This window comes from Corvus cornix, chromosome 9 (assembly GCF_000738735.6).
Source record: "Corvus cornix cornix isolate S_Up_H32 chromosome 9, ASM73873v5, whole genome shotgun sequence".
NCBI classification, from domain to species: domain Eukaryota; kingdom Metazoa; phylum Chordata; class Aves; order Passeriformes; family Corvidae; genus Corvus; species Corvus cornix.
The window spans coordinates 6,509,180-6,518,258 of record NC_046339.1 but is presented as its reverse complement, the minus strand read 5'-3'; the positions used below and the strand labels follow the sequence as shown (position 1 = coordinate 6,518,258).

At 44.1% G+C, this 9,079-nt stretch overlaps 1 long non-coding RNA gene across 1 annotated transcript; it reads left to right on the top strand.

Moving 5' to 3' along the window:
• The first annotated feature begins 1,829 nt into the window (after positions 1-1,829).
• LOC109144336 lies at positions 1,830-8,690 on the top strand. The gene is made up of 3 exons (XR_002045039.3): positions 1,830-1,986; positions 2,514-2,616; positions 7,824-8,690. It is a non-coding gene; the product is annotated as an uncharacterized LOC109144336 (long non-coding RNA).
• The last annotated feature ends 389 nt before the right edge of the window (positions 8,691-9,079 follow it).

The window sequence follows — 9,079 nt, the reverse complement described above, 5'->3', positions numbered from 1 at the left end:
TGCCAGGCTTTTACCCACAGCCACCAGCATCTAAACCACACACCTCTGCTGGTCCCTTCCCATGGGTGCAAAACCCTTTCCAGGCAGGGCTCTGTCAGGAAGCTGAGATGCCCTTCAGGGAGCTGGCCTTTCCCAGGATATACAGACTTGCAGGAGCAGGGCCAGTGAGACATTTGCAACCAGCACCTTGAAATATATCCAAGCATTGTATCTCTTCTTCTTGTGACTGTTTTCTGAAAATGGGAAGAGTTACTGGAAAAAAGGAAAAGTATCCACCAAACTCCTTCTGTTCATGGAATCACAGAATGGTTTGTGTTGGAAGGGACTTCAAAGATCACCCAGTTTCAATCCCCCCTGCCATGGGAAGGGACACCTTCCACTGTCCCAGGTTGCTCAGGGCCCTGTCCAGCCTGCCTTGAACGCTTCCAGGGATGGGGCAGCCACAGCTTCTCTGGGCAGCTTTTTCCAGTGTCTCACCACCCTCATAGTAAGGAATATTTTTTAAATAGCCAATCTAAATCTATGCTTTTTAAGTTTGAAGCCATTTGCCCTTGTCCTATCATTACATGCCCATGAAAAAAAGGCTTTTCTTCCTTTCTTTTCTTTAGTGAAGTTGAAAGCTCTTTTAGCCACAAAGAAAAGCCATCACCAAATGTAATGAGAGAGTTTCACTACTTTTTGCAATGACAGCCATATTCACCCACAATTGCCATTACCTGCGGTGCAGTTGCCTCAAATTCCTCAACACACTGGGGAATAGACTTTCCCCCTGGGACTGATTAAAACACAAATGAACATACCAAACATAATGACCACGGTGACCCTGTAAACAATTTGGGTTGTATCTAATATGGGAAACTCTAATCTACTACTTGGAGTATTGTTACAGATGTAATAAATAAATAATAAAAAAAAAGAGTATGTCTGGTGTCAAAAACATCTTTTGTTCCTGCCTTTCTCTTTGGACACTTCTGGGCTGTACCCAAAGGAGAAAAGGATTTTCCAGTTAATTTGCTGTATTGGTAGTTAAGGCTCTCTCAGCAGTTGTGTTTAGAAATCACTGAATAGCAAACACTGAAGTATTCAGTGGCTGGCCTAAGCAATACTTTTCAATATTTTTGAAGGAAAAAAGTTTTCAATGATTGAAATGCACCTTTAGACATTTTCCAAATGAAAAATTTCAATATGAAGGAACTGTGCGGCTTGAAAGGAAAGCTCATTGCAAGACAGTGTGTAATTGGACAAAACTGAAAATAAACTTTTCAAAATAACTGAAAACAAATTGATTTGGGGAATGAAGGAAGGTTAAATTTTTATAAATGTTTTCCAACAACTCCCTGCCAATCAATTGCATATTGAGTCTCTTTTGGAATAAATTACTTTTCAGGTAGAGATGACATTTGTTACACCACCCATATGACAGCCCCTGCTCCTTACAGTGGCACAAGGTTTTCTGACTCTGCTTTTGCCATCAACTTCAGCAGCATTCTGAGGTGTGAGAAAGCCATACAAAATAACTGCCCAGTGAGCAGTGAGGAACAAGTGCACAACACAAACTTTTTCAGAGAACGGCTATTTCTGCAGGAAGCACTCAGTATGTCTTCAAACCAGCTTTGGAGATAACGTCTTTCTCTTTCCTAGCCTAACAAAAAGTAGGGCACATCTGGCAACAGCTGCTACGAAGCCAAGAGGCACTAATGTGTGTCTTTTGAAGCAATATATTCATGTGGCCAAGAGCCACAGTCATCTATTCCAGCAGCCAAATCCTCTCAAAGCCGTGCCATACTGTCCTCTCAGGGTCATTGCTAGTTCTCGCTGAGAGTGCTGAGCCCTGGCTGGGCTCACCAGGAATTGTTCCACTCCCACATGGATGTGCCTGAGCTGGAGGCGCTGTAGCAGCCAAACTCTGCTCTTTTAACAGCACTCCTGGGAAGAATTCACCACAGAAGAGCAAAGGGCAGCTTTCCCTCCACCAGCATCAAGCAGGTAATATACAGCTATGAGTAAGACATCTGGGATCCCTGTATGTTTCCAAATTAATTTTTATAGGGTAACACCTTGGCCTGAGGAACACTTCTGAATATTATGAGTAATTGTCTAACATGTCACTTTTCCGGGCTTGTGCTTTTATCATTAACACCTCCAATTAGCAAAAACACAGACTCTGAGATGTTCCTTTGATTTAAAAGGTTATAAATTTTGGATGCAATGTCAGAGAGTAAATTTTACAATGCAGCTGAGCTGTGGACTAATTAAAAGACTACCCCAGTACTCTTCTCAACCAATACATCTCAGATTTGTGACAGCCTTCAGGAAGAGTCATGAATTATGCCATGTGCACCATATGCAATCTATTGATCTCTCTGTGTGTACATATGCTGTGTGTGTGTGTATGTGCACCAGAGCCCATGTTGATGATGGCTTCTTCACAACTGTGTGAAAGTTTCTCATCCCAGAGAATTTATAGCAGTGCAATTAATGATTGCAGTCATTTTGCTTTCTTGCTACTGCAGGGCTACTACTGCTCTTTAATTCCAGATGCCCTTGGAGTCAGAGCTGGGCATCTCCTTGCCCATGAAGAGGGCTCACCTACTGGCATTGCTCTGGTGCACAGAGGTGAGTTTTATCCATCACTGAGCTGTTCCTTGGGTCCTGACAGAGGTACCCTGATCTATGCCTTGTGGACCTTGTTGATTCTGTATATTGTAAAGTGAAAATAGGAAAAACACCCATGTTTCACTTGACACTATGCATTGAATGGTGCCATATCCTTTAGGCTTGGCAGTTAATGTTTGTGGTCAGCAGCAGTGTCTCCCTTGGTGCTCCACCTGACACAGAAAATCAGGATATCTCTAGGCTGTGTTTCCCAGGGCAGTGTACAATGGCTTTCTGCTTGCCAGGATCTCTTCCAAAGCCAGTGCCTGCAAAGGACAAGGTTCGCATGACAGTTAGCAAAGCAAATATATAAAGAACAAAAGGACAACCTATGTTTGAAAAATAAGTTCTGGGGTGACCAGGTGCAAGTGAGAAATTATATCAACCAACTTTAGGTAGAAAAGTCCAAAGACTTTTCTTCAGAAATCTCTGAAGATTCATGGATCAGGTTTTTCCTTTTTCTCAGTCATTCTCCTTCTGGCTGTTGACGTCAGTGGATTTGGCACTAGATCAACAGGGAAACAGAGGGACAGTTTCCCCCTACACATGCAGAATTAGAGACTCATACCAAGATAGATGAGCTAGATTTAGATGAGAGGGAATTTCTGTTTGAGGGTGTTCGTGCAAAAAGTATTTTATAGTATTAGGCTTGCGTGAGCTCCCAGTGTAATAACAGAGAATTGTCTAAGCCTTGGCAGGAACATATCCCTAGGACTTTGTTTTGATGAAAAAAAACCTGGAAACCTGCACTTAGCTTTTCTGCTAGCTGTAATTATCTGGCTGTATTGATCATGGTGCTAAGGTTATCTGATGGGTAGGGTGTGAGCAAAGATCAGCTTCAGTCCATGAATTAACGCTGCAGACTGTCAGCTCTAATTTACACACATACAGTCTGAAAATTGTCCTCCTGCAATGGCAGAGCTCCCTGGAATTGACACAGATAGGCAGCATATGGAGCCTGTGCAGCAGGAACGGAGGCACCGGCACTTGGCATTGCTGCTCTGTTTTATGCAAATATCTGGGTTACAAAATCAGGGAACAAGGGCAGAATAAAGTGGGGGGGTCTGGTATTGGCAGACATAAAACCCTTGGTGGCATTAATGAAATTCACAGGCTTGTGGAAAGCAGGACAGGCTCCTCAGCTCTGATTTCAGCCTACAATCATGCAATACCTTGAAGGCAAGAGATGGTGATAACTGCTTTTCACACGTGAGGATTTGCACAGGGGGGGAATCTGTGCAGCCTGTGCAGTAAAATATAGTATTCCATGTTCTCCAATACCACAACCAGAGCCAAAGTACAAGAACCAGCAGTTTCAGGGAGCAGGGCTCTCATTAACATGCCATTATTCTCTTTGGAGACAAGCCTGTCCTTTCTGCTGCTGGTCTGTTAGATAGGGTGGAGACAGGAGGAGAAGCAGGAGATGATGCCCCTCCTGGCTGTGTTTTGTACCCTGTACTGATGTCCTGCATGGATAAAATACAGAGGACCCAGCTCGTCCCCTTCAGGCAGCTGTTCCATCAGGGTGCTCTGCAAGGAAGATGTACAAGTCAAATTAGCTGTGACCCACTAAAAGGTCCCCATAAAAGGCGTTCACATCACCAGGAGAAGTGACAGAGCAGACCTGAGGCCCCACCACACTCCACTGCTGTCATTTGACTTTTACCATGACTGCTATGTAGTTGTCTGTCCATTCACAAGCATTTGTTTTGGGCTTATTTGGGTATATCTTGGCATTTGAGAGGTGTCAATCTGCTAAAACTGAAGTGGCAATAGCTAATCACAGCTTTATTCTCTGCAGAACATAACAGCAAAGCATATGGCTCAGCAGCATAACTTTCTGGGCTAACAGTATGGTCAGTTCTGCAAAAAATGTAAAAAAACTGTCAGGGGAATACAGTCTCTGGTCCTTGCTGGAAGCTCCAGGGATTCTGTACTCAGAGATACCTCAAATGAAGGAAAAAAACCCACCCTCCCTCACATCATTATTCATTCAAAAACTGGCAACACCAGGTTTTCTTCTCACCTCTGATATCTTGAGAAAACACTTTGCTTTCAAAAGTGAATTATTTTTGCTGGGTCCTTGAAATTCAGTGCCACTCATTTTGGGTTTGAAAACTCTTGGTAAAGGTTTAGAGATGGAAATTTCAATCCCTGGACCCTAGAGGCCACGCAGAGTGGGTGTTATACTGTATTCATTCAGAACACAGCCATACCCACCTGTCCATCAGAATCTCAGGGCCCCATGTGTGTATGTGCTGTACAGCAAGCAAGAGCTGCAAACAGTATTTGCAAGGTTTCCAACATCCTTCCACAGCGAATTCTTTACAGCACGAATCTTTTCCATCATAATTTACATTTCATACCTGTTTTCCCAAATCTTCAAAGTCAGAAGAGCAAATCCTTCTTTTAGCTATGCTATGATGAAAGCCACTGACTCACAGGAATAACCAGAGTGCAGGCTTTGGCTTAACTTCTTGGCTTGATGCCGATATAACATTTCATAGATCTTTTTTAGGTGTTTCCTATTGTCATGGCAACTCTAATCAAAACTCTTTCCATGAATAGCCCTGTCAATTGCAGTACAAGCTCCTGGCTGACTACAGCCTGCAGTTCTGCTCCAGTGTGGTTTCACAAGCTCCTCTTGCTTGACCTTTCATCTCCTGGCTTTCCCCAGATCCCTTATTGCTCAAGCCAGAAATATATCTTTTGTTTTTCAAGAAAGCTTTAAAAATCTTTATAAGTGATAAATAACAGCCAGATCTGGCAGCTGACTCCAAGGAAGGGAGTTGCCTCAGGAGGGATTACAGGCTATAATAAGCACCTCTCCTGTACAACAGAGCACGGACCACAGTAAATCCCTATGAGTAGTGGCTCTGGCAGAGCCTTGAACTCTGCACCTGCCCCAAACTGCCCTATAACACAGAGGAATGACCAGATCTCTAGGGAAGGGGTGAGTTTAGTAAAGGGGATCCCACTTGTGAGCAACAAATCCGTCGGCAGGATTCCCTGGCAGTGCCATGGTGGAGCAAAGAGATGCCACCTGTGTCCCCAAAGTCTAACACCCCCCTCCTTGCCCAGCTCTGGGGCAGCAGGGTGGAGAATCCAGGCTGCTAGGTTTGGCTTTCTGTATTTGATTTTTTTCTTAAGGTGTTTGAACAGCCACATAGCAAATTGCAGCACTGTGGAAATCGAGTTTGCCCTTGGACTTCAATGGGGCCAGGATTGCACCAGCTCTCTCTAAGATATTCTTACCAGGGGCTGAAAGAGTTTATCAGAAATAATGTGTGTTTTTCACATGCATCTTGTCTGAGTCAGTATCATCCCCAGACATGGAAAATAAAGCAGAGAGAGGTGTAATCTCATGCCTTAAGGTCAGTGCATCCCTTACCCCAGGCACACAAAAAAGGTCTCTGGAGTTTCCACTCCCATGTGGGAGCCACTGCTACAATTCATTATTTTAAGCACTCACCAAAAAAAAAAAAAAAAAAAAAAGGTAGGAAGGAAGGAGGAATAGAAATTACAGGGATAAAAATCCTTCTTTATATATACATATATATTATAGATATTCTATATATATAGTTTTGTCTCGTCTTGTACCTTCAACCCTGCTTTAAATAAAAGCTCACAGACTTGTCGGTTTCCATCAGGCAAAAATTATTATTCGGCTTTAGAAAGAACATCTTGCCAAGTGTTGCAGTTCAAAAATAAGGAAAACAGCTCTGCCAAAATGCAGCAAATGTGATTACACAAAGCCAAGAAGACCATAATTAGATCATTACCATGGAAACAACCTAATTACATGTGTAATGCAGCAAGGTCTGAGCTGCGCATCCGAATGTGTTTTGCTATTGTCTAGCAGGGCCATAGCACTGCCATTTGCCTCGTGTTATTAAGCCACCTTGATCATTTTGGATCGGGTTTTCTTGGAATAAGTCCCCCTCCCCACTATGCAAAGAATTAAACTGTGCATGAAATGACTTGAGCAAGACTGCCTGAGGCTCGCGCTGTGTGCAGGCAAACGGGATCCTGCCTGCACCACCACGGGGATGGGCAGCCACCACTTGAGAGAAACTCCCTTGCAGCAGGATCTGGAGCTCCCCAGGTAACAGCCACATGCAGGAGTTGACATTTGATCTTAAGTGCAACCCTGGACAAGAAAGCTGAGCTTGCCAGGGACTTGCTAATGGTTGCTGCCTTCCTCTGCCTTCTATTAATTTCTCCATTGCTGCAGTAATTCATCACCACAGCAGTGGAGATGGCATGGAATGGCCAGGCAAAGATGCCCACGAGGTCCCCTGATCCACATGTTACTTTCTTGCATAACTGGACTATTCTGTGGAAATGGGGGTTAAGCAGAGCTGGGTTATGATATTGTCTCACTGGTGGAAACCAAATCACTCCTGAAGGACACTGTCATGGATCATTTCCAGGCAGAGAAAATGAGGCAAGGTCAAAGAACATGTTTGTCAGCTTGGAGGATCAAAGCACAATTGTGAATAAACTACATGTAATCCAGAACAATTTCAGAGAGGAAAGCCAGGCCTGTACATACATGGCTTCATGCCTTGCAGCATAAAATTAGATGCACAGGGAGAGACAGGGGAGTCATCAGTGAATCTCTGCTATTATCTCCACAGGCCCACAGCCCACTGCTGCTGAATCATGGGGTTGTAGTAAATGTGACCTGCAGGGTAGGTACACAAAATGATGGCAAGCACTGCCACCCCCTTTCATGCACATTGGATTTCTGTGTCCATTCTCAGGCAGACTGGCCACACTCAGCAGGAAGGGAAGAGGATGGCTCATTAGCTGATGGGTAGAGTAACAAGGCAAAAGCCAATGGGACTGTCTGGCAAAGCTACTGCTTCTGCTAATTAATGAGGAGAGATGGTTGCTGGGCCAACTGCAGATGTTGCTGCAAATTATGCCATTGCTATCCCTGCCAGCGAGCTCTCGCTGCAGCTCGCACATCTCCAGGTGTTCTTGCCACAACAATAGTCCCTGCTGTTCATTTTGTCTCCTTACAGGGAAAATAAAATACTGCCTTTTGGTGGGGAGAAATGCTCATTTTGAAGAGTTTTTCAAGCCCAGACTCCGCTCCTTTAATTTCTGTCCCATTTTCCTTCCTCAAACTCACTTCATTTTCCATTCAAATTGCTTTCCAGAGCACAAAATAAGGCTGGAGAGAAGCGCCCCGAGCAATGCCAATTTCCCTGCTCGGTTTCCGAGCCAGGAACACTCGGACCATGTCTTGAGGAAACTGCTGACACCTCTTCCCACCTCAGCTCTGTCACTGTCCCCCATGGGGCTGTTGGTGATGCAGACCAGGCTGGTTCTGCTCTGGCTCTGAACAGCCTGTTTCTCCCCCACACATCTATTATACAAACTCATGTAAGTTCACTGGGTAAAGCCTGATGTTCAACTTTTGCACAAAGTCAGCAGAATGAAAGAAAAAGGAGAAGCCCAACCCCCACTGCTTTCTCCAGTTTTGCTCCGTATGCAAAACCTGTCTGTACAGTTCTGCTGAGCGCTGATGCCCTACTTTCATCCCTCACATAGCTCAACTAAAAATACACTGAGATTTCAAGCAAGGTCCCTGCTGTGAACTGTCTGAGTGAGCAGGCGTTGCTGCAGCCCCAGCCCCAGCCATGCCTGCACCATCCCGTGCTCCCGGCACAATTTTCACCAGCCCTGGGCACCACACAGGATGAGAAAAAGCTGGCAATCTGGAGAAAATCAATACTCCTCCTTTCCATCAGCTCCAGCAAAATGTCCTGACGTGGTGTTGCAAGGGCAAAACTGAAGGAAGAGATGAGATAACTTAGGAGCTACTCGCTACTATTGCTACTATTAGTGGTGTTTGTAACACAGCGGTACCAATGAAGCCCTGCTGGTATCGAGGGTGGTTTAGAGCAGTAACATCTGGAGCTCTGAAACAGTCATGAAAATAAAACCATGGCCAAAACTATTCATACTTGCTTTATGTGCTGAGAAGAGACTACCACGCTATTTTTTTGTCTGATTTGTGCAGTCCTGAGGAAGCAAGATAAATAAAAGTTTGTGGAAACCAATTTTAAAAACAAGGGAATCTAATGGTGATTATTTGTGTCGAAGATAGGGTCAATAAATTTTTCTGCCCTGAAAAAAGTGGCTGAATTTTAGCAGCTGGTTTCTCAAGTTACCCTGAACAATGGGTCTTTTTGACAACAACATGGTTGTCTTAGAGGGCTTCAGCTTGAAATTCACTTTAGCTGTCTTCTGCCTCATTTTCTGTTACATAAGAAGGAAAGTGGAAATTATTTTATGACACCTATGGGTTATTTGCAAATAAGAATGTACATACATGGGTCTAATTCATTGGAGGAATGGTCATTACTGCTGTGACAAGTCAGCTGTTTCCACATGCAGAGCATTAACTTCA